The 25073-nt window shown below is 36.5% G+C and overlaps 1 long non-coding RNA gene and 1 pseudogene across 2 annotated transcripts in view; one reads left to right on the forward strand and one right to left on the reverse strand.

Annotated features, from left to right (window-relative positions):
• The window catches only part of LOC306648101, a 151897-nt gene that overhangs the window by 81484 nt on the left and 45340 nt on the right, over positions 1-25073 (forward strand). The window lies entirely within an intron of this gene.
• LOC306663271 (geranylgeranyl pyrophosphate synthase-like) lies at positions 16199-17103 on the reverse strand (annotated as a pseudogene). Its single transcript has one exon. The product of its transcript is annotated as a geranylgeranyl pyrophosphate synthase-like (transcript).

Here is a 25073-nt window from a genome sequence, read left to right on the forward strand (position 1 = left end):
GACCTGGATTCAATCCCAGGCACCAATACATACATACAAAAGGTAATATTTGTAAAACCCTTATTCCTATGTCCGACACATTGTGGGGTCATGACCATCAGGGACTCATGGGACAACTTCTTCAACCTCTTATTTACTTTTTATATATTACTCAATTTAACAGCTATTAGTAACTAATATTTGACATATGTAATGAAAATACTCAAAAAATGTTGTTCCACTTGATAACAAAGTGAAAAATAACAATATCCATGATAGTAAAGATAACAAGTAAGCACTGAACTTTGATTCACTTTGGCTAATTTTAAAGGGTGTTAATGTTATATGACCTTAGAATTAATCATAATTGATTACTTTATGTATCAATCTGATTCTAGTCAGGAGAGAGAAACCACCTAGATGTTTGAACAGAGAAATTAGCAAGAATTATTAACTGTGGGGCTGGGGGTATCGGTCAGTGTTAGAACACTTATGTGCAAAGTCCTGGAATTGATCCCAGCACCACAAAAAAGAAAAAAAAAATTAATTGTAACAGTACTGGAGCAATGAGAATTTGGGAAGGAGTATAGAGTTCTAAAGAATACAGGAATAGCAGCTTTTAGGAGCAGCTTCCACCCCTAGGGCTGAGATGAACACCCAAGAAAAGGATGAGGTCCAAATCTCATGGGGTCGGGGGGACACAGCACCAGATCACTGGATGATAGATAAGTTGTTGTGATGCTGCATTGGTGGAATTTGCTGGAAAACCAGCCTCTAGAACTTCCTGGAAATCTTCCCTTCAAGGTGGCATGGAAGCTGTTTGTGGAGATGAGTCTCCATGGAACTATTAAAACTCTGCCACAACACTGCCTGAGAGGAACTGCTAAGGAAGCTGCTGGGTGCTGGGTGATGAGGCCACCATCCCCTGCAGGAGTCTGCTGGAAGCAGGAAGCAAAACACTCCTTCAGTGTCTCCCTCGGTGGCCTTTACTGACAAAGCTCAACATCCTAAGTTAGCCAAGAAAAATATTTAAATGACACAGCACCATTTGAACAGTGCATGAAATAAAGGGGGGATTTGGAGCTGAGCACCCAATATGGGTAATTTCTAGTAAATAGTTTCTAAAATGTTTTTCTAGACATACATGCAGGATACACATGGTAAGACAAGAAATAAGTGAATGTAAAGATACAAAGTGTATAGCAGATTATCCCAGCCTGTGACAGACATCCTGGGCTGCCTTACTTTGCCTCTTTGTACACTTGTTCTTCTTGTTATGCTTTCTGGAGGTGAAGCTCAAAATTAGACTCTATTAAGATAGAAACCATGTTATGAAATTTGTGCTCATGGCTCTAAAATATTGATCAGAACACTATTCTTCATGCTACATAGGGTATTCAAATGAGAACTCTGTAGAGAGTTTTCTCTCTGGTGCACTTCTGCTAAGCAACAGCTCTTGCTTCTCTTAGGAGGTGAAGGCAGACACCAGTCATCACTGGATGTTAAACTGTGCAACTGATAGGATTAGGAGAAATTTTAAAAGAAGAAATTAATGAAGGATGTATTTTTTTTAATTTTAAAGAAAATATTTAATAGCTAAACTATGGGACCAACCTACGTGCCCTTCAACATATGAATGGATAAAAAAACTTTGGTATATAGATATGATAGAATATTACTCAGCCTTAAAGAAGAATGAAATTATGGCATTTGCCAGTAAATGGATGGAGCTGGAGAATATCATGCTAAGCGAAATAAGCCAACTCCCCCAAAACCAAAAGCAAAATGTTTTCTCTGATATGCGGATGCTGATTCACAATGGGAAGGCTAGGGAAGAATACTTCAGGTAGAGGAGAGTGAAGGGAGGGGAGGGGACATGGGGTTAGGAAGGATAGTAGAATGAATCAGACATTATTACCCTATGTACATATATAACTATACAACCAGTGGTATTCTACATCATGTATAACCAGAAGAATGAGAAATTATACTCCATTATATATGATGTATCAAAGTGCATTCTGCTAGCATATATAACTAATTAAAACAAATTAAATTTTTTTTAAAAAAGAAAATGAGATTTACACAAACATTGATAAGATAAATATAGTTTTCCGAGTATAACAAATATTTTGCCATAGGCTTTCTTTCCAGCAGCCTTAAGAACTAATTGGTGTTTGATTGATGGATTAATTACGAATAATTGCAGTTATTAACTCAATTGAATCAACTGGGAAATAATGCCTGGATTACTCTGTCAGGATTAGTCTGCACAGAGATTGAAGTTGGTAAAATAAACTTCAAAAGGCCTTAATTTTTTAAAAAGTTACTTAAAAATTTTCTCCTCCTTTTTCTTCTTTTCTTTTTGCCTTTTTAATAACTGGCTACTTTTTTGGGAAAATTATTGTTATTTGGATATCAAAGGAATTAAATCTCACTTGAACTAACTATGAACTATGAACTATGAACAATTGAACTATGCTACCTTTAACCAAAGGCAAGAGTTTTCATTAAGAGAAGAGAAATAAAAAATCTATTTAAAACTTTTCTCTGGGTATTTCATATTTGTACTTCTTTTCTCTCCATTTATGATCCACCTAATTTCCACTGGGAAGGAACTATGTATTCTCTGCTTAAAACAGACACTGTGGAGGGGGTGGGGGACAGAAAGATAGTAGAATGAAACAGTATTACCCTGTGTATATATATGATTACATGAATGGTGTGAATCTACGTTGTGAACAACCATAGAAATGAAAAGTTGTACCCCATTGGCGTACAGTGAATCAAAATAGAGTCTATAAAAATAAAAAAAATTAATAAAAACAAAACAAAACAAAACAAAAACAAAAACAAAAAAAAACCAGAGACACTGCAAAATTGGCTCACATAGTCTATACTCAGTGTATGGAGAGAAAGAAAATTTATCATGACAGAATTTCATTTCTATCAATTTCATATGGTAGTAAATAAAAAAATATGTTTTAGTAGCTATTTTATACTTTTGCTCTTATAAGTGGCATAGGATTGTTTGCTTGTAACAAAGTTTACAAATACTCCCTAGTTCATCTTTTTGGTGATTTTTGTCAACTATTAAAAAAATTGGTTTATTTTTAAAAATTTTTCAGCAAAACATGAATAAAAACTTTTTCTTGAGGCTTCTTGGACCTGAGCCCCATTGCCTTTACTCATAGAATTTGCATAAATTTGCCCCATTTAACTGATAGATGTTTAGTGGGAAGGACACATGAGAACAGCAGGAACTACTATCTGTTGAATAAATATGAATTCCTAATTAGGCATAATGAGAACCTCCAGAATAGCCAGCTCATCATACAACCAACCCCCAAACCTATTGAGGTTTTATCATGGGAGCCTTGTCATTTATGATCAATCCAGACAGATACTTACTGTCTGGGATGATGTTTTCTGAAAGACTATTTAAATACTTTTATTTAAATCAAGAGACTAATAAAAAATGTCAATTAATTCTGAAAGATATGCTCACTGAAATGGTCTGTGAGAAAAATGGAAGCAGCATTGTCTTTCTCTAACAAGAAGACTGAAAGAATAATTAGACATAAGAAACATACCAGCACATTACTGGGGGAAGGGAAGGGTACAGAGACTTCTAAAATTCACAGAAATAACAACAGGGACCAAGTCTCTCACTTGTACTGAGTGATGAGATGACTAGTAATGTTGATTAATGGCAGTGTAAATTCTGTATTCCAGAATATTCCTTGGGATTATTTGGGGAATCAGCAACATATTTCATGACTCCTTTTGTATTTAAAATGGTCAAATTCTATTTGCTAACACATACCTAAATCAACACACACGCTGCCACAAGCTGCCACAAGCCAAGTTCAAGGACTTAGCACACATTAAGTGTTAGTTGTTGCTACTGTTAACAGCCACCTCTTTCTTTTCCTGGAGTCAGATCCAATTAAGAGACATACAGAAAATTGAGAAGCAGAGATCAAAATACCAGTTTTATAGCTTATGAAAGCCATATGCAAGTATAGCCACTTATGTATGGGCCAAAGTACACACCAGTCCCCCGTTCCATAAACAGAAGTCAACCCCTAACATCACCTAGGACCATGCTTTTCTCACATTGGAGGGGTGAGTCTGGGTGCTGTCCCCTGCAGGAGGTCCCTTGTGGACAGAGAGAGAGAGGGCACCAGATACCAATGAGTTTCCCTTTGGCCAGTCTTCCTTAGGCTGTGTAGAAGATTCCAGTGTTTAATTTTCATCTTGATTGGTTCTAAGAATTGTTTTCTCTGTAACCATGAGGAAATGAAATTTTTTTGTCTTGCAAATCCACTAAACTACTTTCTTATTTCTGGTCAAGCTAATGCCTTATCTTTTCCTTTTAACTATAACTCCCTAGTCTCTGAGTTAATCATATTCTTCTTACTTGGCAAAATAAGTTAAGGCAAAATAAGTTAAAATAAGACACTAAAGAATTATAAACTAAAATTCTTGCTCATTCTTACCAAAATTTCAGGAGTATTTTCTTGAATAAAACAAATCAGACCTCAGAATTTTCTGACTCTAATTAAAATAAAATTTGTGCAGTTAGTTTATGGCAAAGACCCAGATGTAAGCCATCCTATCTCCTAATCAAGTTCTCACTTCAAAGTATTTGCCACCATAAGACCTTAAGTTCTGCAGTGTAGCACAGCAGCTGAGAGAGAACTTTGGAAGAACATGGATTGAGTTTGAATTTCAGTCCTTCCCTGGTTAACTCTGTGACTTTTAGGGAGTCATTGAGCTTCCTCAGATTCAGGTGCATCCTCTGCAAAATGCAGGCACCCAATCTCTCATGCAGTACTGCTGTGTTTGTAGAGTTTGAATTTGAAATGTGTGCTACTGTACCCAGGACATGTTTAACCCTTAGCAAGTGTCAGTGTGACCCCTCATAAAGCTGCTCTTAAACATAGTATTGCACGCCAAACATATGTTGGAGATCAGGAATGGGTTCTTTTTCCTTGGTGTTGAAGGTTAAACACTCCGGAGATGCTGAGGCAAGAGTAGAGAGAAAGTTTTATTTAAGAACGTGATAGAGACAGACTTCTCCAAAGAGAAGGGGATTTTCGGTGCTGAAAACCCGTGATGGGGGTGCTACTTGCTTTTTTATAGACCCCAGAATCCCCCTTTGTAATTATTGTCTTCAGTTTCTTCCCTGTATTTGTAGCCAAAGTCAGAAGCATGGAGGTGAATCATTAACAACCCATTGTTCTTTCTTTGATAACCATCATTCTCTCCACCTGATCATTCATTACCTACACTGACTGCCTGACCTTTGCCCCTGCCTCAGTTTGCTGAGGAATGTGACATATCCTGTCCACTTAGGCCAGAGGGTATTGCAGGCAAATTGCTTTTTGGTCAAGAAAGCATGTGGGGGTCAGCACAGTGGGTCCATTTTATAGAATTAGTCTCTTAACCTCGTGTTCCCACCATTCTCATCTATCTGTTCCCTAACAATAGCACAAATAAAAAACAATTTGGTTTTACATGAAGTGTAAATGAAAAACAAATGATCATGGAAACCATTTGGGAAGGTGTATCAGCTGCATGGCTGCCTCCTAGCAGATACCACCATTAGAAGTGATCCATCCATGTCTTCTTCACTTTCTCATATTCTTATTTGAGTTGGGTGCTCCCCATCAGTTTCTTCTTCATGAATGCCTTGGGTCCACATGAAACCCTTGGGGTTTGTCCCCCATCTCTGGCTTTCATCGTGCCCTACTATGACTGCCTTTGCTTCTCTTCCCTGACTTTATTTTAAGGGGACAAGTTCTATTTTCAAGATGTAACTTAGCAGCCTTAAGAACTGAGATTCTTTTGGTTATGTAACAATTCAAAGCTATCTCTTTTTTCCTTACAAAAATTTATTTAACAAATACTAAGTAGTACTTCCTATATGCCAGACAGTATTCTAAGAACTTTGTAAAGATTAACTCATTTTATCCTCATAATAACTTTACGAGTGGATTCTATATTTAATCCAAATTTTATATACAACAGGAACCAAGACCTGAGGAGGCTGAATGACTTACCCAATGTTACATTTCTAGAACTCGGTGGGGGAGTCAAGCCTCCATCTTTGGGTTTTTACCAGCTTGGTTCAGCCACCTTTTGGCTGCCCTCCTGAAATTATCTTCAAATCTCAAACAACCTAGGAATTCTAGGGTTAATTAGATGAAGGTTAAAGAATTTAAGAATGCAGATTTTAAAATCTCTGACACCTAAAATATTTATCCTTTCTTTGTGGTGAGAACACTGAAAATCTTTCTTTTCATTCTTTTGAAATACATAGTACATTTTAAAATTATACTCACCAAGCTATGCAATAGGTCATAGCTATTGCTATGCTAAACTGAACCTATTGTTCCTAACTGAAACTTTGTGCCCTCGGTTCAACATAAACCACTTCCCCATTTCTCTTCCCATTACATGCATATACAAGTATTTGACAATTAGAAGAAAAATTTAAAAATTTAAAACAAAGTTCAACAAGCAGTTACATTTTTTTGTTCAAAATACTGAAAGGAAAGCTGGTTCAGGAGAACAGCAGATATTTGAGGGTATGTTTGGTTGATTGGTTTTTGTTTTATTGGTAGCACAAAAAGATGTGAGAGTTCCTAGCACAGAAAATGAGCAGGGGCCAAGAACTGGAGCAGGGGATAGGGGATTTTCAAAATGTCAGGGCTGCAGCTGCACAAGAAGGAAAGTTGGTTGAGCTTCTGGGATCTGTGAAGAGTTTACCGTTTGTTATGGTCTGGATCTTTAATGTTCCCCCAAATCTCATTGGTTGAAGGCCTGATCCCCAATGCAGCAGCACTGTTCAAAGGTGGGACCTTTTTGTGTTGATTAGGTCATATGGGCTCTGACCTCATGGATGCATAAATCTATTAACGGATTCACAGCCTAATGTGCTGTTGAGTGGTGGTGGAAACTGCAGGAGGTGGGGCCTAGTGGGAGGAAGTGGGTCTTTGGGGGCATGTCCTTGAAAGGTACTTTTGGTACCCAGCCTCCACACCAACTGCTTTCCAGTCACCATGGACTGGGCAGCTTTTCTGCACCATATGCTCCCTGCTATGATGTTCTGTCTTATCACAGGACCAGAAACAAGAGACCTAGACGACTATAGACTGAAACCTCTGGAACTGTGAATCAAAATAAACATTTCCATCCTTTGAATTGTTTACCTCAGGTATTTTGTCAGAAGAAAGCACGGAGGGAGGTGAAGAATGAACCTTGGATAAGGTGTCAGCAGAGGCTGACTGAAATTTCCACTTTTCTCAAGTGATGGTTGTGCCATTTCTTCTGGGCTTTTTGACATGCTAAATTTGGGGGTGATTATTCCTTAGAGTTACTCTTTTGGAGGCAATTGATACACACTTAAAATAAATGTCACCATCAGAGTTACGAATGATCCCAATAAAGGTGGTAACTGGAAAGTGTCTAAAGCTGGAAACTGCCACTCTATAAACTTAGAGGGTATCACAGAGTGCGGGAACGAAAAGGATATGTGCTAATCACAGTGGAGAGCTTTAAGAGCAAGACAAAGTACCACAAAGCTGCATAATTCTTTTCCTCTTTTTAAAAATTATTATATAAATGTTTTATTTTTCAGGAATATAATACATTATTATTAATGATAGCCACCAGGTTGTATGATAGAGCTCTTGAATTTATTCCTCTTGTCTACTGAAGTTTTGCATCCTTTGGTCAACATCTTCCCACCCTCTGAGCCCCATTTGATTGTATTTCAATGAGTTTGACTTTTTTATACTCCACATATAAGTGAGATTGTGTGGTATTTTTCTTTCTATATCTATTTCTTTCACTTGATGTGTCCTCCAGGCTCATCCAAGTTGTAGCAAATGGCAGGATTTTCTTCTTTTTAGAAGCTGTGTGATATTCAATTTCTTTATATATACCACATTTGCTTTATCCATTCATCTGTTGGTGGACACAGGCGATTTCCTATCTTGGCTATTGTGGATACCTCTACACTGAGCTGGGAGTGCAGATATCTATTGGACATACCAATTTCATTGCCTGAGTTTCCTATATCATAAGATAGTTCTGCTTTTAAGATTTGGAGGAATCACCACACTGTTTTTCATATGGCTCTACTCATTTACATTCCTACCAACAGTGTACAGGGCTTGTTTTTCTCTAGTTCTTTTCTTACTGACCTTTTGTCTTTTTGGTAACAGGCATTTTAACAGGTCTGAGGTAATAACCCAGTGTGGTTTTGCATTTCTGTTATGGTTAGCATTTTTCATAAACTCATTGACCGTTTGTGTGTCTTCTTTTGAGAAATGTCTATTCAGGTTCTCTGCCCATTTTAAAATCTGGTTATATGTTTTCTTGTTATTGAGTTGTTTGTGTTCCTTATATATTTTGGACATTAGCATTTTATCAAATATATGATTTGCAAATATTTTCTCTCATTCCAGTGTTGTCTCTTCACTGTGTTGGTTGTTCACTTTGCCATGAAGAAACTTTTTGGCTTAATGGAATCTCGTTTGTATTTTTTCTTTTGTTGTCAGTGTTTTCAAGGTCATAGCCAAAAGATCCTTACCCAGGCTCATGTCATAGGGCTTTCCGCCTATGTTTTCTTCTAGTAGTTTTACAGTTTCAGGTTTAAATTTAAGTCTTTAATACATTTTGAGTATGTTTATTTATTTATTTTTTGGGATGGCATAAGATTCCAATATTCCAATTCAGCTCTTTTCCATATGGAAATTCTGCTTTTTCAGCGTCACTTATTGAAAAGGCTATCTTTTCCCCATGCCATCATCTTGGCATCTTTGTTGAGCAAAATGGCATAATTCCTAATGGTAGTGTCAGAAAAGCAAAACCCAAGAAAACTGGAAGGTAATAGGAGTTTCTGATATTTTCACTTATTATCTGTGGGACCTGGAGCAAGATACTTAAACTCTCTCTGTATTCATTTCCTCATCAGGAAAATGCAGAAAATACCCAAATGGTGCCAGTTAGGGATAACATTTACACAGGGTCTAGTCCAACATCTGGTTCATAGTATAGGTGCTTAATAAATATTTGCGGACTGAAGTATAGGAATTAAAAAATGCTAGCTCTCCACTGGAAACAACTTATACTAGAAAAACCCTATTTATGTTGGAAATTTACAAAAGCAGAGAACAGTAGAGAATAGTTTATCAAAGTCCATAGTTTTATCACCAAGAATGAATGGTCATTACAAATTCGTGGAAGTGTTTAATTTTCTGAATAAAAGAACATGAATAAATTATTGTTTCCTTCAACATTCTCTTTGGATCTAGGAGATGTACAGGAATATTATCTGGGCAGGTGATATAAGTAGAAGGATTGGGAGAAAACACAACCTCTGCATAATTTCTATTAGTTTGTCGCAAGTAGGAGGATATTTTAGGGTAGAAAGAATATAGACACAAAAATGATGTGAGCTCTCTTTCTAGAAGCATTTTGTTTGAAGACAGAGACAAACAGAGTTGGTTCAGTATGCCATAAGCCACATATTATTGAAGGAATTATGGAGAACATGACATTTCCATAGAAAAAAAAGGAGGGTAGATATTCTGCTTTTCCACAGGAGAACCCGTTGTAAACTCTTCATTTTTTAGGTCAACCAAGGCAACACCATGGGTCAACTCTCAAATTAATAGGGGAAACTTGAAGAAAAAGAGTTGATTTCTGAGAGTAAGGATGTTTCCTCAGGAAAATTCTTCCATAAATATTTATTTTTGGATATGTTGTCATGTACTATTTTAACAGTCATTAACAGACCACATATATGACAATATTTCCATAAGATTATTTTATCAAATGATGGCATAGCTTAGTTTATGTAAAAGTATGCTATGATGTTCTCACAATGATGAGATCAGCTAATGATGTTCAGAACACATACCCATTGTTCAATGATGCATGACTGTAATTAAGGACATCAGGAGAATGGCATAGCTAATGCTAAGTGAGGGCTTGCTAAATCCCTTTTGAGAACTGTGGATAAAATGATAAATGTAGGTAGGGTGGTGAGAAAATTAGGTAGACTAATAGGTGGTGGAAAAATATTCGTGTAGGATACTGAATAATGGTAGTGACAGCATGAAAAGAATATGCTTCTGATATCCTCAGTGGTATTGAATTGGTTATGCTTACTGATGAAATAGCAGAGAACACACTAAAGGTTATTTATAGGTTTTCAAAATTAACATTTAGACAGTTCACTACAATTTCACATTTCTTTTTGGAATACTTATTGATTTAATTTAACAAATGTCACTTAGTAAATGTTAAAGGTCAGCATAGGAAAGGAAAATGATAAATCTCTAACATTCAGTAATGAATGCTTTAAGGTAAATATCACAGACAGAATTATCTTCAAAGTAAGCAAAGTAAGAATAAAACTCTTTTAACCTTTTATTAACACGTCAACCCTTCAGGTCTAGTATTTTGTCAATCTTTCATACTTTGATCTCATCTTACTTCTCTGCATGTCCCTGTTTGTGGTAGTCAGTTTTTCATTGCTGTGACAAATACCTGAGATAAAATTAAAAGGGGGAAATATTTATCTTGGCTCACAGTTCCAGAGGTTTCAATCCATGGTTGGCTGACTCCATTGCTTTGGGTCTTAGATGAAGTAGAACATCATGGTGACTGGAACATGTGATGGAGGAGGCTGCCAACTCATGATGTCCAGCAAGCAGTGTATATGCATTACACACACACACACACACACACACACACACACACACACAGTGTATGTGTATGTGTGGTCTGTTAATGACTGAAACTGTTATGCAGTTCATGATTGCATATCCCAAAATACACACATACACATGCACACAAATATACATGTGCTGGGGAGAAGATATACCCTTTAAAGGCATGCTCCCACTGTCCTACCTCTTCCAACAAGACCCCACCTTCTGAGTTGCTACCATCTTCCAATAGTTCATTCAATTATGAAGTCATCAATGGATTAATCCATTGATGAGATCATGATCCAATTACTTTCTAAGAGCTGCACCTCTGAGCATTGCTGCATTGGAGACCAATCCTTCAGCATGTGAGCCTTTGGAGGTCATTACAGCTCCAAACTATAACACTGCTCAGTGAATTAAATTCCCAAAAATGGAATTATGGGTATATCTTTGAGAAATAAATGCGTGATTTTCGGTTGATTTAAGGTCTTTATTCATCTAGAAAACAGTCTTCTTCTGTTTGAATAGTGGGAAGCCTCTGAGATTGAATTGTAATTGATTCAGGCTAGTCATATTAACCTCATTTCTTTTGTCAGTGATTGACCCAGAAATGTGCATGTGACAATGTTATGACCAGTCAGCTGGTCCAAGTTGGGGACATGTGATTGGTCCAGAAGTGTGAATGTGACCCATTTAAGAGTGCAAAGGAAAACTCTGTTGGGGATTCTGGGAACGAGTTCCCGCATCTATTGAAGAGAATGGAGAAAGGAGGCAGCTCCTTTTTCTTTTCTTCTTCTTTGAACACCTCCGTGTGAGCACTTGGTGTCTATAAAGAAACAAGCCTGAGTGTGAAAATCCACATGCTAAGGATCCTGGGTGAACGAGTGGAGAGGGTTGAGTCTTTGGAGGCATTGTAGCAAATCAGGTTAACCCTGGGACTCTGCCTCTGAATTCTACTAAATAAATGACATTTGAAGCCTTGTTGTACAGAATTGCCATTACCCCCTGAGGAACACAAACTAATGAATGAACTGTTATCCATAGCTCTCAGTAGACCCCAGAACAATTTCTTCTAGCTATTCAGGTATAAGTTTATGTCAAAAACCTGCAAGTTCTAAGACAATGCATTTGTTCACCCCAGAAATTTGTATAGCCTACAGATGTTCTACTGAGAAAGAAAAAAATATATATGGCATAGCCATTGAGAGATTGTTTTGTGTGCTTGGTGTGTTCTTGATATGGAAATTAAATTAATTTGAAAATTCCCTTTGAATGGATGATTTGGAGATAATATTTAAACATTAAAAAGATCTATGTGTACTGAAAGAGCAAAATTAAAAATAAATGAGATCTGATATCCTCTTTTAGTACATTTTTCACTTTTATTCTCTATGCTAGTTGATTTATTAAGGCTTTTTAGCTGTGAGCTTATCATATTGTGATCTTCCCCAGGAAAAAGCAATTTAAGGTGGTTGTGGCTGAAGGCGCATTATGATGGCGGGAAATCAAATAGAACGCTGACTTTCATTTAAGATTGTCAACTTGATGTATAGAATGGTGTTGACTTAAAACAGACAGGACCTGATAAAGATGTTCAACTCCCTACAGGTGCAAGTCATGTGAAATGACAGTTGAATAATACATTTTATTGCTGTGTCCTGGAAACTATACATTTCACTGCTTTTGAGCATAAAGAAATAAACGGAGTTCTATAATCTTCCAAACCAAAACCTCTTTAAATAATATCCATTTTGATTAACTTTGAGATCATATATGTACCTGTTTGCTTCTTTTTTCTTTGGTAGGAACTTTATTTCTTTGCCAACATTTTCTACTGAATTTGTTATTGAAAAAGAATATGCTTTTTCCTATTGACCAATTTTATGTTCTGATTTGGGATAAAATCCTAATCTTGTGTGATTAACCTTGTACTCTGATTTTTCTCACATAGTGCAGGCTCTGATAGATAATCACTGACTAAAATTTATTTATTCATCATGTGTATGGATTTCTTAATCTGTCATGAGACATCAAAGAATCATAAAATACATATGTTATTGAAGTTTTGAGACTCCATATTAAGTGTCTTGAAAGAATAATCTATGGATCCTGATCTGGTTTAAAGGGTCAGGGAGAACTTTTCTAAGTTATCAGATTTTGAGTTGAAACTTGAAAAAGAAAAATTTACACTTATTTAGCATACACACTTAATATACATACAATATAAAAATATATACTATTTTTATCCAGTGTTGTTTTCTCACTTGGTAATTCAATCTTGGGTATATATGTGGTGCTCAGGTGATTTTCCTCTGGAGAGAGCTGACCTGATCTCCAGATATATGGAGAATCAATACCTCATAGTGAGGCTTGGAAGGTGATCATCTAAATATTCCAGAAATGGCCCAGAAAAATCAAGAAGAAAATTGAAAGTTCCCCTGGGCTGGCATCCATGAAAATAAAATTGTGTTATTAATCTTACATAGGTAGAACTTAATTTTATTTTTATCTCATGTTATTCAATCATTGAGACTTACAGAGCTTCTGAATAGGAATAGTTGGAGCTGTGATCCTTGGTGCCAAGTGTATCTACCTTCTTTGACTCCCATCTAGATATTCAAAGGGTAGTTTTACAAGGAAGGGACACTAAACTCTAAGATTTTTTGTCAGTTATCATATTTGTGGATTTTCATAGCTCTTCCACCATTGGAGGATTTGTGAAAAGCTATTTTAAGTGATAAAGCAGGATTCACATTTAAGCAATCTCTAAATGTATTTACTTAACCATTTCCTATCTCCCTCCATCCCTTCTGCTTATCTTTCTTCCCTTACGAATAAATTAAAAATCATAAAGTCTTATTGAATTCTTAACATGTATCAAACTGAAGACAGAGGAGGGATGAATATGGAATATTTGCTTCCTTCAAAGGAGACGCTTTCCAGAGGAAGAATAAACAAGGTTTTATTTGCAAAATAATATTGTAATAGACTAAATAAGACTGCTAATGGAGGTTTAAAGAGTTTTATGGGATCATGGAAGAGGGGTTTCACATAAGGAAGTCAGGAATGATGGAAGGAAATATTAGGTGATTTGCAATAACAGACTCTCCAGGACATAAAATTGTTCAACTTATGATTTTTCAGCTTTATGATGATGAAAAAAGCCAATATGCATTTAGAGGAACCCAAACTTTAAATTTTGATCTTTTCCTGGTCAGTAATATGTAGTGTGATACTCCCTTCAGGTGCCGGGCAGTGGTAATGAGTGGCAGCTTCCAGTCAGCCAGTTGATTGTGTGGGAAATACATACTGTATAGTGCACTGTTTGTGTAAGGCTATGATGTTCAGTAGGTTAGGAATATTGAATGCATTTCAACTTACAATATTTTCAACTTATAATGAATTTATTGGAATGCTATTCTGTTGTTAGTGGAGGAACATATATATATATATATGTATGTATGCCAAGAAGTATTACATACTTGATATTCATATCTTTTTTTTTTTTCCTGGAAGCTAGTCCTGTCTATTGACAGAATCAATAAAAAATTTGTGGTAGTATGGCAGAGTTGGTCACAACATCCTGCCAAAAAAACCTTTGACATTCAAATTATACCTATGATTCCTTTTCACTTTTTTTCCACTTTTTTTTGGGGGGGGGAGTAAATTAGGAATTTATTGTTTAAACCAAGACAATTTTAAAAGGGGTACCTCAGTTATTGAGAGTGAAACATTGAATTTTTTAGCTACCACTGATGGAATGTTTATTTCTTTTTTAAATATATTTTTATTTTTATTTTTTTTTTTTATTTTTTTTATTGTAAACAAAAGGGATACATGTTGTTTCTCTGTTTGTACATGGCGTAAAGGCATACCATTTGTGTAATCATAAATTTATATAGGGTAATGTTGTTTGATTCATTCTGTTATTTTTTCCCTTCCCCCCACCCCTCCCACCCCTATTTTCCCTCTATACAGTCCTTCCTTTCTCCATTCTTGCCCCCCTCCCTAACCCTAACTCTAACCCTAACACTAACCTCTCCCACCCCCCATTATGTGTCATCATCCACTTGTTAGCGATATCATTTGTCCTTTGGTTTTTTGAGATTGGCTTATCTCACTTAGCATGATATTCTCCAATTTCATCCACTTGCCTGCAAATGCCATAATCTTATCATTCTTTATGGCTGAGTAATATTCCTATATATATATGTGTGTGTGTGTGTATATATATATATATATATATATATATATATATATATCACAGTTTCTTTATCCATTCATCAATTAAGGACATCTAGGTTGGTTCCACAATCTGGCTATTGTGAATTGAGCAGCTATGAACATAGATGTGGCTGTATCTCTGTAGTATGCTGATTTTAAATCCTTTGGGATTTATAGGCCAAGGAGTGGGATAGCTGGGTCAAATGGTGGTTCCATTCCAAGTTTTCTAAGGAATCTCCACACGGCTTTCCAGAGTGGCTGCACTAATTTGCAGCCCCACCAGCAATGTGTAAGTGTATCTTTCTCCCCACATCCTCACCAACACCTGTTGTTGCTTGTATTCTTGATAATCGCCATTCTAATTGGGCTGAGATGGAATCTTAGGGTGGTTTTGATTTGCATTTCTCTTATTACTAGAGATGTTGAACATTTTTCCATATGTTTGTTGATTGCTTGTTGATCTTCTTCTGTGAAGTGTCTATTCATTTCCTTAGCCCATTTGTCGATTGGATTATTTGCATTCTTGGTGTAGAGTTTTTTGAGTTCTTTATAGATTCTGGAGATTAGTGCTCTATCTGAAGTATGATTGGCAAAGATTTTCTCCCACTCTGTAGGCTCTTTCTTCGCATTGCTGATAGTTTCCTTTGCTGAGAGAAAGCTTTTTAGTTTGAATCTATCCCAGTTATTGATTCTTGCTTTTATTTCTTGTGCTATGGGAGTCCTGTTGAGGAAGTCTGATCCTAAGTCGACATGTTGAAGATCTGAACCTACTTTTTCTTCTATAATCTGCAGGGTCTCTGGTCTGATTCCGTGGTCCTTAATCCATTTTGAGTTTAGTTTCGTGCAGGGTGAGAGATATGGGTTTAGTTTCATTCTGTTGCATATGGATTTCCAATTCTCCCAGCACCATTTGTTGAAGAGGCTATCTTTTCTCCATTGCATATTTTTGGCACCTTTGTCTAGTATGAGAAAATTGTATTTATTTGGGTTTGTGTCCATGTCCTCTATTCTGTACCATTGATCTACCTGTCTATTTTGGTACCAATACCATGCCGTTTTTGTTACTATTGTCTTGTAGTTTTTTTCCACTTTATATTACGTATGTGGAGGGGTTCTACATTTGAACAATGTCACTCTCACCATTCCTATTTACTCAGTTTTTGAAGACTAAAACTTGGTTCAAATTTGTGAAAATGTGATATCCTAAAAGAGAAACAATTGACTAAAAGAAGCTACCAGACCCAATAAAGAATGGCTTAATATTATTCATTTTCTTCTTTGAACATCTTACTTAAGTGCTTTATTAGAGCCCCTAGCTCAGGGGTCCCACCATGTACCTCAGTTTGTTTATAGGCTTTAGAGTCAAGCTCTTTAAAAGAGTATTCCAAGCGTATTCAAAAGAACTTACATTCTTGAGATAATGTACACGATATATTTTAATATCTATGTTTTCAGTTCTTTGGCATAAGTTGTTCTGCACCTGGGTGCTTTCAGGCCTTGACCAAATAGCATGAGTAATAGGGAATGAGAATTTTCCCTCTGTTAGCTCTTCACAGAACCTTTTGTTTTCACTACATTCTTTGGAGTGCAGATTAGCATAATCATATCTAATTTGAAAACAAGAGTCGAAGTGTATTACATAATGATTTTAAATCTTCCTTGTAGTCAGAAAACAACTGCATAAGACCAACTGCTAATCCAAATGGTCCACCTGTCTTTTGCAACTGTAGCTTTATGTTCTTCTTCAAAGGGACAAGTGTAAATGTCCCTCCAGGAAATATCCAGGCCTTGTCCCTGATGGAGTTCCAAGAATTGGCAGGTAAAAAGTTTCACTGCATCTGGATGATCAAGAGATAAGACTTTCTCTTAGCCAAGGAAATATACATAATTGGCAGAATTGATGACAGATGGAATTCCATAGATGCTGTGTGCCACTGGAAAGCCACATCAGAGTTTTGAGTTGTCTTTGATATCCTCAGTGAGCAACCTGGCATTCTGAAACATTGCTGCCACTTCAATGATAATCTGTAATTTGTCTTCTGGAACTTTTAGCCAGTGATTAAATGCCTGTAAAATTTTGGTTCTCACTTGTTCACCCAATAACTGAAGTAAGTACTTTGTAGGGTTCCAGAAAAATTCTCTGCAGAGTTTCTTGAGTCTTCTCCATTTTTTTCTAAAATTCAAAGCTGATGATTCCAGGATGATCTCACTACTTTATTCCTTCTGTCAGGGACAGCAGTACTCAACATCAACTTCCTAGTCCATAATTCAGACCAAGACTCCTCCAGAAACCTTCATAAATCCCTCCTCCTGCTTCACCACGAAACTCTCTGCCCTCCTTAGCTGTCAGTGTCCCCACATTAGTCTGACAACTGTATCTTACATTGGAGAAGAACATAAGAATAAATGAAGACTCAGTTCTGACAGGCATGTTCTCCTAAACTATGGTTAGATATGGACACCTGATGAGATTCAAGTTTAATATTTTTGGCAAACAATAAAAATAAAATAAAAATAAAAATTTATAGATATTGAGGAGAATTTCTGTAAGGAGTTCCATAATGACTTTTTAAATAACAAATAACATTGATATCATTAAAGAGTTCATGTGTCATTTACCTGATCCACCCATGGTGATCTTCCTCATCATTTTTTTTTCTTTCTTTTTTTTTTTTTGTGGTGCTGGGGATTGAACCCAGGGCCTTGTGCTTGCAAGGCAAGCACTCTACCAACTGAGCTATAGCCCCAGCCCCCTTCCTCATCATTTTTTTTTTCTTTTTTCTTCTTTTTTTTTTTTGTGGTGCTGGGGATTGAACCCAGGGCCTTGTGCTTGCAAGGCAAGCACTCTACCAACTGAGCTATAGCCCCAGCCCCCTTCCTCATCATTTTATCTAATGATTTTAGTAATCTTTGATTATCATTGCCTACATTAATTATTTCATTGGAAGCTGAAATGGCACTGTTATAATCCAGAGCAAGGTTTAATGTTCTGCTGTCTCTGTTTTGAAATTCTTGATAATTTTACCTTCGAACTTGTGTTTTGTAAGTGGAGTCTGACGTGACAAAGGAGCATGTAAGTGTGCAGAGGAGATCCCACCATGATGGGAACCTGAAATGTTGATTCAGAGTCCAGAGTGTAGCCAGTTTAGCAATCTGTATGACCTGAAGACCTGTGATTTTTTTTTTTTTTTTCTTTTTCAAATGTCATGTCTTGTCTGCTCATTTTGTTTCAACTAAAATCAACTGGTCTTTCTTATTTGTGATTTTGTTATTATTGTTGCATATTGGATTTATAGTACTTCTAAAGATTTTTGAATTATATTGAAGGAGGGAAAAGGAGAAGTTGTAACAGTAGTTTCCTAGAATTTTCCCGTTATTTCAGACATGGATAATTTCAAGATGCGTAGAATTATAAGCAGAAGTAAAATGTAGATTTCAGTACCCTTCAAAAATTTGGACCCTGCTTTGGGTAGCCGATTAGATTACATTGGAACTGAAATTCAGAATATGAGTTTTTTTTCAGTGAGATATGTTGCTATTGATATGATTCAGAGGTGTTCCCTCCTAAGAAGGAACCAAAAGTATTTATGCATTATTTATTTACTACATTAATATATTTCTTTGTTTTTTAAAATTAATGTACTTATTTTTGAATGGAAATACCACTGATTATGCTCATAGTGTATCAATGTGGCAACATGAGAATACCATGGCTGAGAATATTCTAAGCATCCTTCAGTGGATGTTTTGGTGGAAATGGCCATCTGACCGTGATACCTCATTGAATGTTGCTCTTTTGGCCCACTCAGACTTCTTAGATTACCCTTAATGATTCTCACATGCAAACTATGTAAACAGGGGCCTCCATGGGTGTGCATCATGTGTAATCACCCAGGGCCCACAGTCAGAAGGGGCCCTGCTGTGTTTAGTGCTCTGCTGTCACCGTCTTGAAATTCTTGATAATTTTACCTTTGAGCTTGCACTATGTAAGTGGAGTCTGACAGACAAAGGAGCATGTATGTGTGCAGAGGAGATCCAGTAATAGGTGTTCACCGTTCCTTGCTGCATGTGATAGTCAGTTTTCTGACACGGGACAAAATACCTGAGCTCATCAACATATAAGGAAGAAAGGTTTATTTTCGTTCAGAGTTTTGGAGGTTTCAGTCCAAGATTGATTGGTCCATTGCTTTGGGCCCTTGGTGAAATAGCACATTATAGACAGAGCATGCCATGGAAATAGCTGTCACATCATGGCAGTCAGAAAACAGAGATAGCTGTCACATCACGGCAGTCAGAAAGCAGAGAGAGAGAGAGAGAGAGAGAGAGAGAGAGAGAGAGAGAGAGAGGAGAAAGAAAGAAAGAGAGAGAGAAATGGGTCAGAGTCCTGATACTCCCTTTAAGGGCACACTCTCAACTACCTTGTGGTAAGGACTTTCTCAGAACAAAGGAAAGATAACATGGCACTGTTAGTATCAATGTGCACCTCCCACAACTCTGATGCAACACTGTTGCAATTTTTTTTTGGAGGCGGGGCAGTACCAGGGATTGAACCCAGGGGCACTGGGCCTCTGAGTCACATCCCCAGCCCTATTTTGTATTTTATTTGAAGACAGAGTCTCACTGAGTCTCTTAGTGCCTCACTTTTTCTGAGGCTATCTTTGAACTTGTCATCCTCCTGCTTCAGCCTCCCTAGTCACTGGAATTACCTGGCATGCACCAGTGGTCCAGCCACTGTTACAATTCTATAGTACAGAAAGAATGCCCAATCAGAATGTGTATTACCTTATATGGGAGACAAAGAACAAGCTTGTGTGGAGGAACCAACAAGAGGTTTATAAGGCAATGCCTCCTACATTTGGGGCTGAGCCTTTGGATATGGATTTGCCGGGCCAGTGCCAGCACTAGTAAACACTGCTTCCTGATGAAATTCCTGGAGTCCCATATCTCTGTGCAAGTATCCTACCACAACCTAACTTCCTTCAATGAGGCCCCACCTCCTGAAGGTTCCACCTCCTCCCAATAGTGCCATGGGCTGAGGACAAAGTCTTTAACATATGGGACATTCCATATCCAAACTGTAACACCATCCCATTAGCATGTAGCATTCGCAATGTCCCATGAGCACAGAATTCCATGGGACCATGACAGATGGAAGTTCAGAGAAATTTTCAGTGAAGACAAAGGAAGGCCTGTACTGCAAGCTTTGAGGTCATTCCTTATGTTTGAACCAAAATTTGGCTTTTGTTGTTTGTTTTTCTTTTGTTTTGTTTGGTCTTTACTCAAAGTTTCATTTTTTTTAAAATTAGCTTTCTGACTGAGCTTGTACCTTTAGCACTTTTGTAATGATTTTGTGCTTCTCAATAAGGAAAGCACTCAATCTTGCGATGAACACTTTCAGCAGCATGGGACCATCACGGGCTCTGCTAACATGTTTTTGTTTTAGACAATCTCATAAGAACTTTAGATCTCACAGCATGAACCCCTCAAAGTCTGGCTGGACATACACCACATGCAAATTCTGCTGCTTTCCCAATTTTCTTGGTATAAAGGTAAATAATTCTGAGACCAGGCAGGCATTCTGGATAGCTTAGTTTTATTAGAGGCTGCATTATAGGAAAGCCTCTGATGGTATATCAAAAACCAAAGACAAACCAGAAATTCCTTTGAATAAAAAAAAAAAAAAAAAAAGAAGGTACGGTTTTCTAAGAATCAGGAATTTTCAAGTAACACTTTCCTTCCTTTTTTACTTGTTTTAATTTACATTAGCCAAACACTTGTGGTAAAAAAGATGATATGAGAAGATGACGTATTCCTTTGCCTTTGAGTTCTTTCTTACTCATTTGCAGCCTAGGGTAGAGAGTTGGCAGTGTATGCAGGTAGCAAGAGGTGAAATGAAATAGGTTTGTGCAGTGTTTCCTTTGGTAAGAACAGATGCATATGCACATGTGAACTACAGAATGATGATTGTCTAATTTTGATGATTCTGCATCCAAGTCAGATGTTTTTATATTTGTACTTAAAGCAATATGAATGACAAAATTGTGCTAATAATTCAAAGTTTTAGTTAGTCTGTACTTAGAGTAACATTAAATAGTAAATAAACACCACCATGACAAGTTGTGGGATAGAGATAAAAGAAAAGGAAAAAAAAAACTTTATGTTCTCTTATACTGAATGTCAAATTGTTTTGCTAATTCTTGAACAGAGTTCCTCATTTCAGTTTGCATTGGGTCCTTCAGATTATGCAGCCAGCCTTGTCCATAAGCACTACTGAGTTTTGTGAAACTTTTACTTCTCAATGTCATTCTTGACTAGTTTTTCCCATTCTCTTGATTATTTTGTTATTTTTGATAGTCCTAGGAAGACTGACTTGATGAGTGACTTCTCTTATATTTAGTCAGTGCAATGGATCAAATGTGTGTCCTTTCCCAAATTCCTGTGTCAGAAACCTAATTCCTCCGAGGTGATAATATTAGAAAGTGGAGATTTTGGGAGGCAATAAGGTCAGGAGGTTGAAGTGCTCAGAAATGTTGATCAATGTTATAAATGAGATCCCAGAGACTCTCTGTCTCTTTCTGCCGTGTGAGGATACAAAGAGAAGATTGAAGCCCTGTAACCCAGATATGTAACCCAGAACCCAGTCATGCTGGACCCTAATCTTGGACTTCCAACTTTCGGAATAGTGAGAAATAAATTGCTGTTGTTTAGAAGCCACCCAGTCTTTGTACTTTGTCATAGCAGCTCAAACTAAGATCATCATTCGAAGGGTGCTTCAAAAGTCCAAAACTAAAATAGTGTCAAATGTTTGGCTTACTTGCAGACACACAGGGCCATGGAGCAGTCAGGATGTTTATTTGATGGAATAATCTCATAAATCAATTACACTTTTATATTATCTTACATATAAAATTATATTCAAAGAAGAGCACAGATTCAGGTTTCCTCTTGAAGGGTGACATGTAAATAATTACCTTAACTAGTTCATGTCAACACAAACCAAATATAAAAGCCCCTCTTGCAAGTAGTCAGCTCTTACAATGCTCCATTCTGGCAATGAAGTTTGTTATTGAACTAGACATCAAATTGATCAGGTTGTTCTTTAGTGTTTGTTGGGGTGTAGAATAACAAAAAAAATGTTATTGGGTTAAGTTATACACAAAAATGCAACAATTATCTAATTTCTCTGATTTTTCTATTTTTTAAAAAGTCAGGTTATAAAAATACAGAGTGAATTTACCATTTTATTAACTTTTGAATTATCATTCTTTGTTGTTAAATATTTTCACACTGTCATGCAACTGCCATCACCTTTCATCTGCTATACTTCTTCATTTTTCCCACTCTATACCCTCTAAACAATAACACCCATTCTCTTCTCCCCTTATCCCCTGGCAAGTGCCATTCTACTTTTTGTCTGTCTGTATGTGTTTGACTACCTCAGGAACTCAAATCAGAGGAATCATACAATATTTGTCCTTTTGACTAGTACAGTGTCTTCAAGATTCATCCATATTGAGGCATAAGTCAAAATTCCTTTCTTTTTGAAGGCTGAATAGTATTCTATTGTGTGTGTGTGTGTGTATGACTATAAATATCTATATTTCTCTCTCTCTCTACACACACACACACACACACACACCACATATATATACATATACATACATATCATATTTTGTGTATCCATTCACCTGTCAGTGAGCATGTAGCTAGCTTCTATGTTTTGCTATTCTGAATAATGATGGTTTAAATGTGAATGTCATGGGCTGAATTATGTTCCCTTCAAATTTGCATATTGAAGCCCTAACCCCAAGTAGAGCAGAATAGCACTGTGTTTGGAGAGAGAGAGTCTTTAAAGAGGTGACTAATTTAACATGAGATAATGTGGGTGGGCCCTAATCCAATGAGTGGTGTTTTTTTTAAAAAAGATTAAGATGAAGACACAGATAGAGGGAAGACCATGTGAAGATATAGGGAGAAGGCAGTTATCCACAAACTAAGGTCTCAGGAGAAACCAGCCCTGTCAACACGGTGATCTAAGAATTCTAACCTCCAGAAATGTGAGAAAAATTTTTCTGTCATTTATGCCCCTAATCTGTTCTATGTTGTTTTAACAATCCTAGGAGACTAATAATTTTACTTCTTTTTTTTTTTTTTGATATTTACCCCCAAATTGTATTGCCTGATCATATGGTAACTCTGTATTTAATTTTGCAAGGAATTAGTACATCATTGTCCATAGGAGCTGCACCATTTTACATTCCCACCAGTAATACATGGAGGTCCCAATTTCTCTGTATTCTCTCAACATTCATTTCTATTTTTTAAATTGAATGGAATTTTAAAAACTTCAAATAATGTGCATACTAATGGATGTGAGATATCACTTGTTTTATTTGTCTCCCTGATAAGTTGTGAAATTGAGCATCTTTTAATGTACTTGTTGGTCACTTATATACCTTCATTGGAGAAATATCTGTTCAAATACTTTACTCAGGCTGGAGTAGCATGTGTAAATACCTTGGTTTGATCCCTAGTATGGAAAAGATACATAGTATACTTTGCTCATTTAAAATAGTGTTGCTTATCTTATGATTATTGAGTTGTAGGAGTTCTTTATATATTTTAACATCTATTCCTTATAATTTTGAATACCTTCTCCCATTCCATAGGCTGCCTTTTCTGTCTGTTGATATTGTCCTTAACAGCATGAAAGTTTTAAAGTTTGAAGTCCAACTTCTCCAATTTTTCTTTTTCTTCTTATTTTTTGGCCTGTACTTTTGGTGTTATATCCAAAAAATCATCGCCAAATCCATTAGTCTTTGATTCATTTTGAGTTGATTTTTATTTATGGTTTGAAGTAAATATCTGACTTTATCTTTTTTCCATGTGGTTTCTGTGTTTTTAAGGAAAGGCTATTATTGTAATTCTGGATTTTGGCTCCCCTTATAGGTTGCCATTTACACCCGTAACTCTTTTTTGTATTATTTTTATTTTATTTTATTTAAAATTCTTTTTCATATATGTACAGAGGGTAATAATGTCTGTCTCAATCTACTGTCTTTGCTATGCCCACACACCCCACCTCTCCCCTCACTCCCCTCTGTACAATCCAAAGTTCCTTCATTCTTCCCTTCCCACCACCCACTATGGATCAGCATCCGCTTATCAGAGAAACCATTCAGCCATTGGTTTTTTGGGATTGGCTTATTTCACTTAGCATGATATTCTCCAGCTTCATCCAGTTATCTGAAAATGCCATAGTTTCATTCTTCTTTAAAGCTGAATAATATTCCATTGTGTATATGTACCACATTTTCTTTATCCATTCATCTGTTGAAGGGCATCTGGGTTTGTTCCATAGTTTTGTTATTGTGAATTGAGCTGCTATAAACATTGATGTGGCTGCATCACTGTAGTATGCTGATTTTAAGTTCTTTGGGTATAAACCAAGGAGTGGGATAGCTGGGTCAAATGGTGGTTCCATTCCAAGTTTTCTTAGGAATCTCCATACTGCCTTCCAAAGTGGTTATGCCAATCTGTAGTTCCACCAACAATGTATGAGTGTACCTTTTCCCCCATGTCCTTGCCAACACTTATTATTGCTTGTATTTTTGATAATTGCCATTCTGACTGGAGTGAGGTGAAATCTTAGAGCAGTTTTGATTTACATTTCTCTAATTGGAAGAGATGGTGAAATTTTTCATGTTTGTTGATGGATTGTATTTCTTCTTTTGTGAAGTGTCTGTTCAGTTCCTTTGTCCATTTATTAATTGGGGTATTTGTTGTTTTGGTGTTAAGTTTTTTGAGTTCTTTCTATATCTTGGAGATTAGAACTTTATCTGAGGTGCATGTGCTAAAGATTTTTTCCCATTCTGTAGGCTCTTTCTTCACATTATTGATTGTTTCCTTTGCTGAGAAAAAAACTTTATCTTTTGTTCTTATTTTGTTGATTCCTTTGAAGATAGTAGTACTGGTTACTGATCTAATTCATTAATGAACTTCATAGAATTTATTCCTCTTCTATTTACATAGACATACTCTAAGGTTGCTTCTCTTTTGCTACTTATTAGTTCCCCTTTGTCTCTTCTTTTCATTTGTGCGGCTCCTGTTCCACCCGTCAAACATGTTGCTTAGTTT

This window comes from Sciurus vulgaris (genome assembly GCF_902686455.1).
Source record: "Sciurus vulgaris genome assembly, chromosome: 1".
Classification (NCBI taxonomy): Eukaryota; Metazoa; Chordata; class Mammalia; order Rodentia; family Sciuridae; genus Sciurus; species Sciurus vulgaris.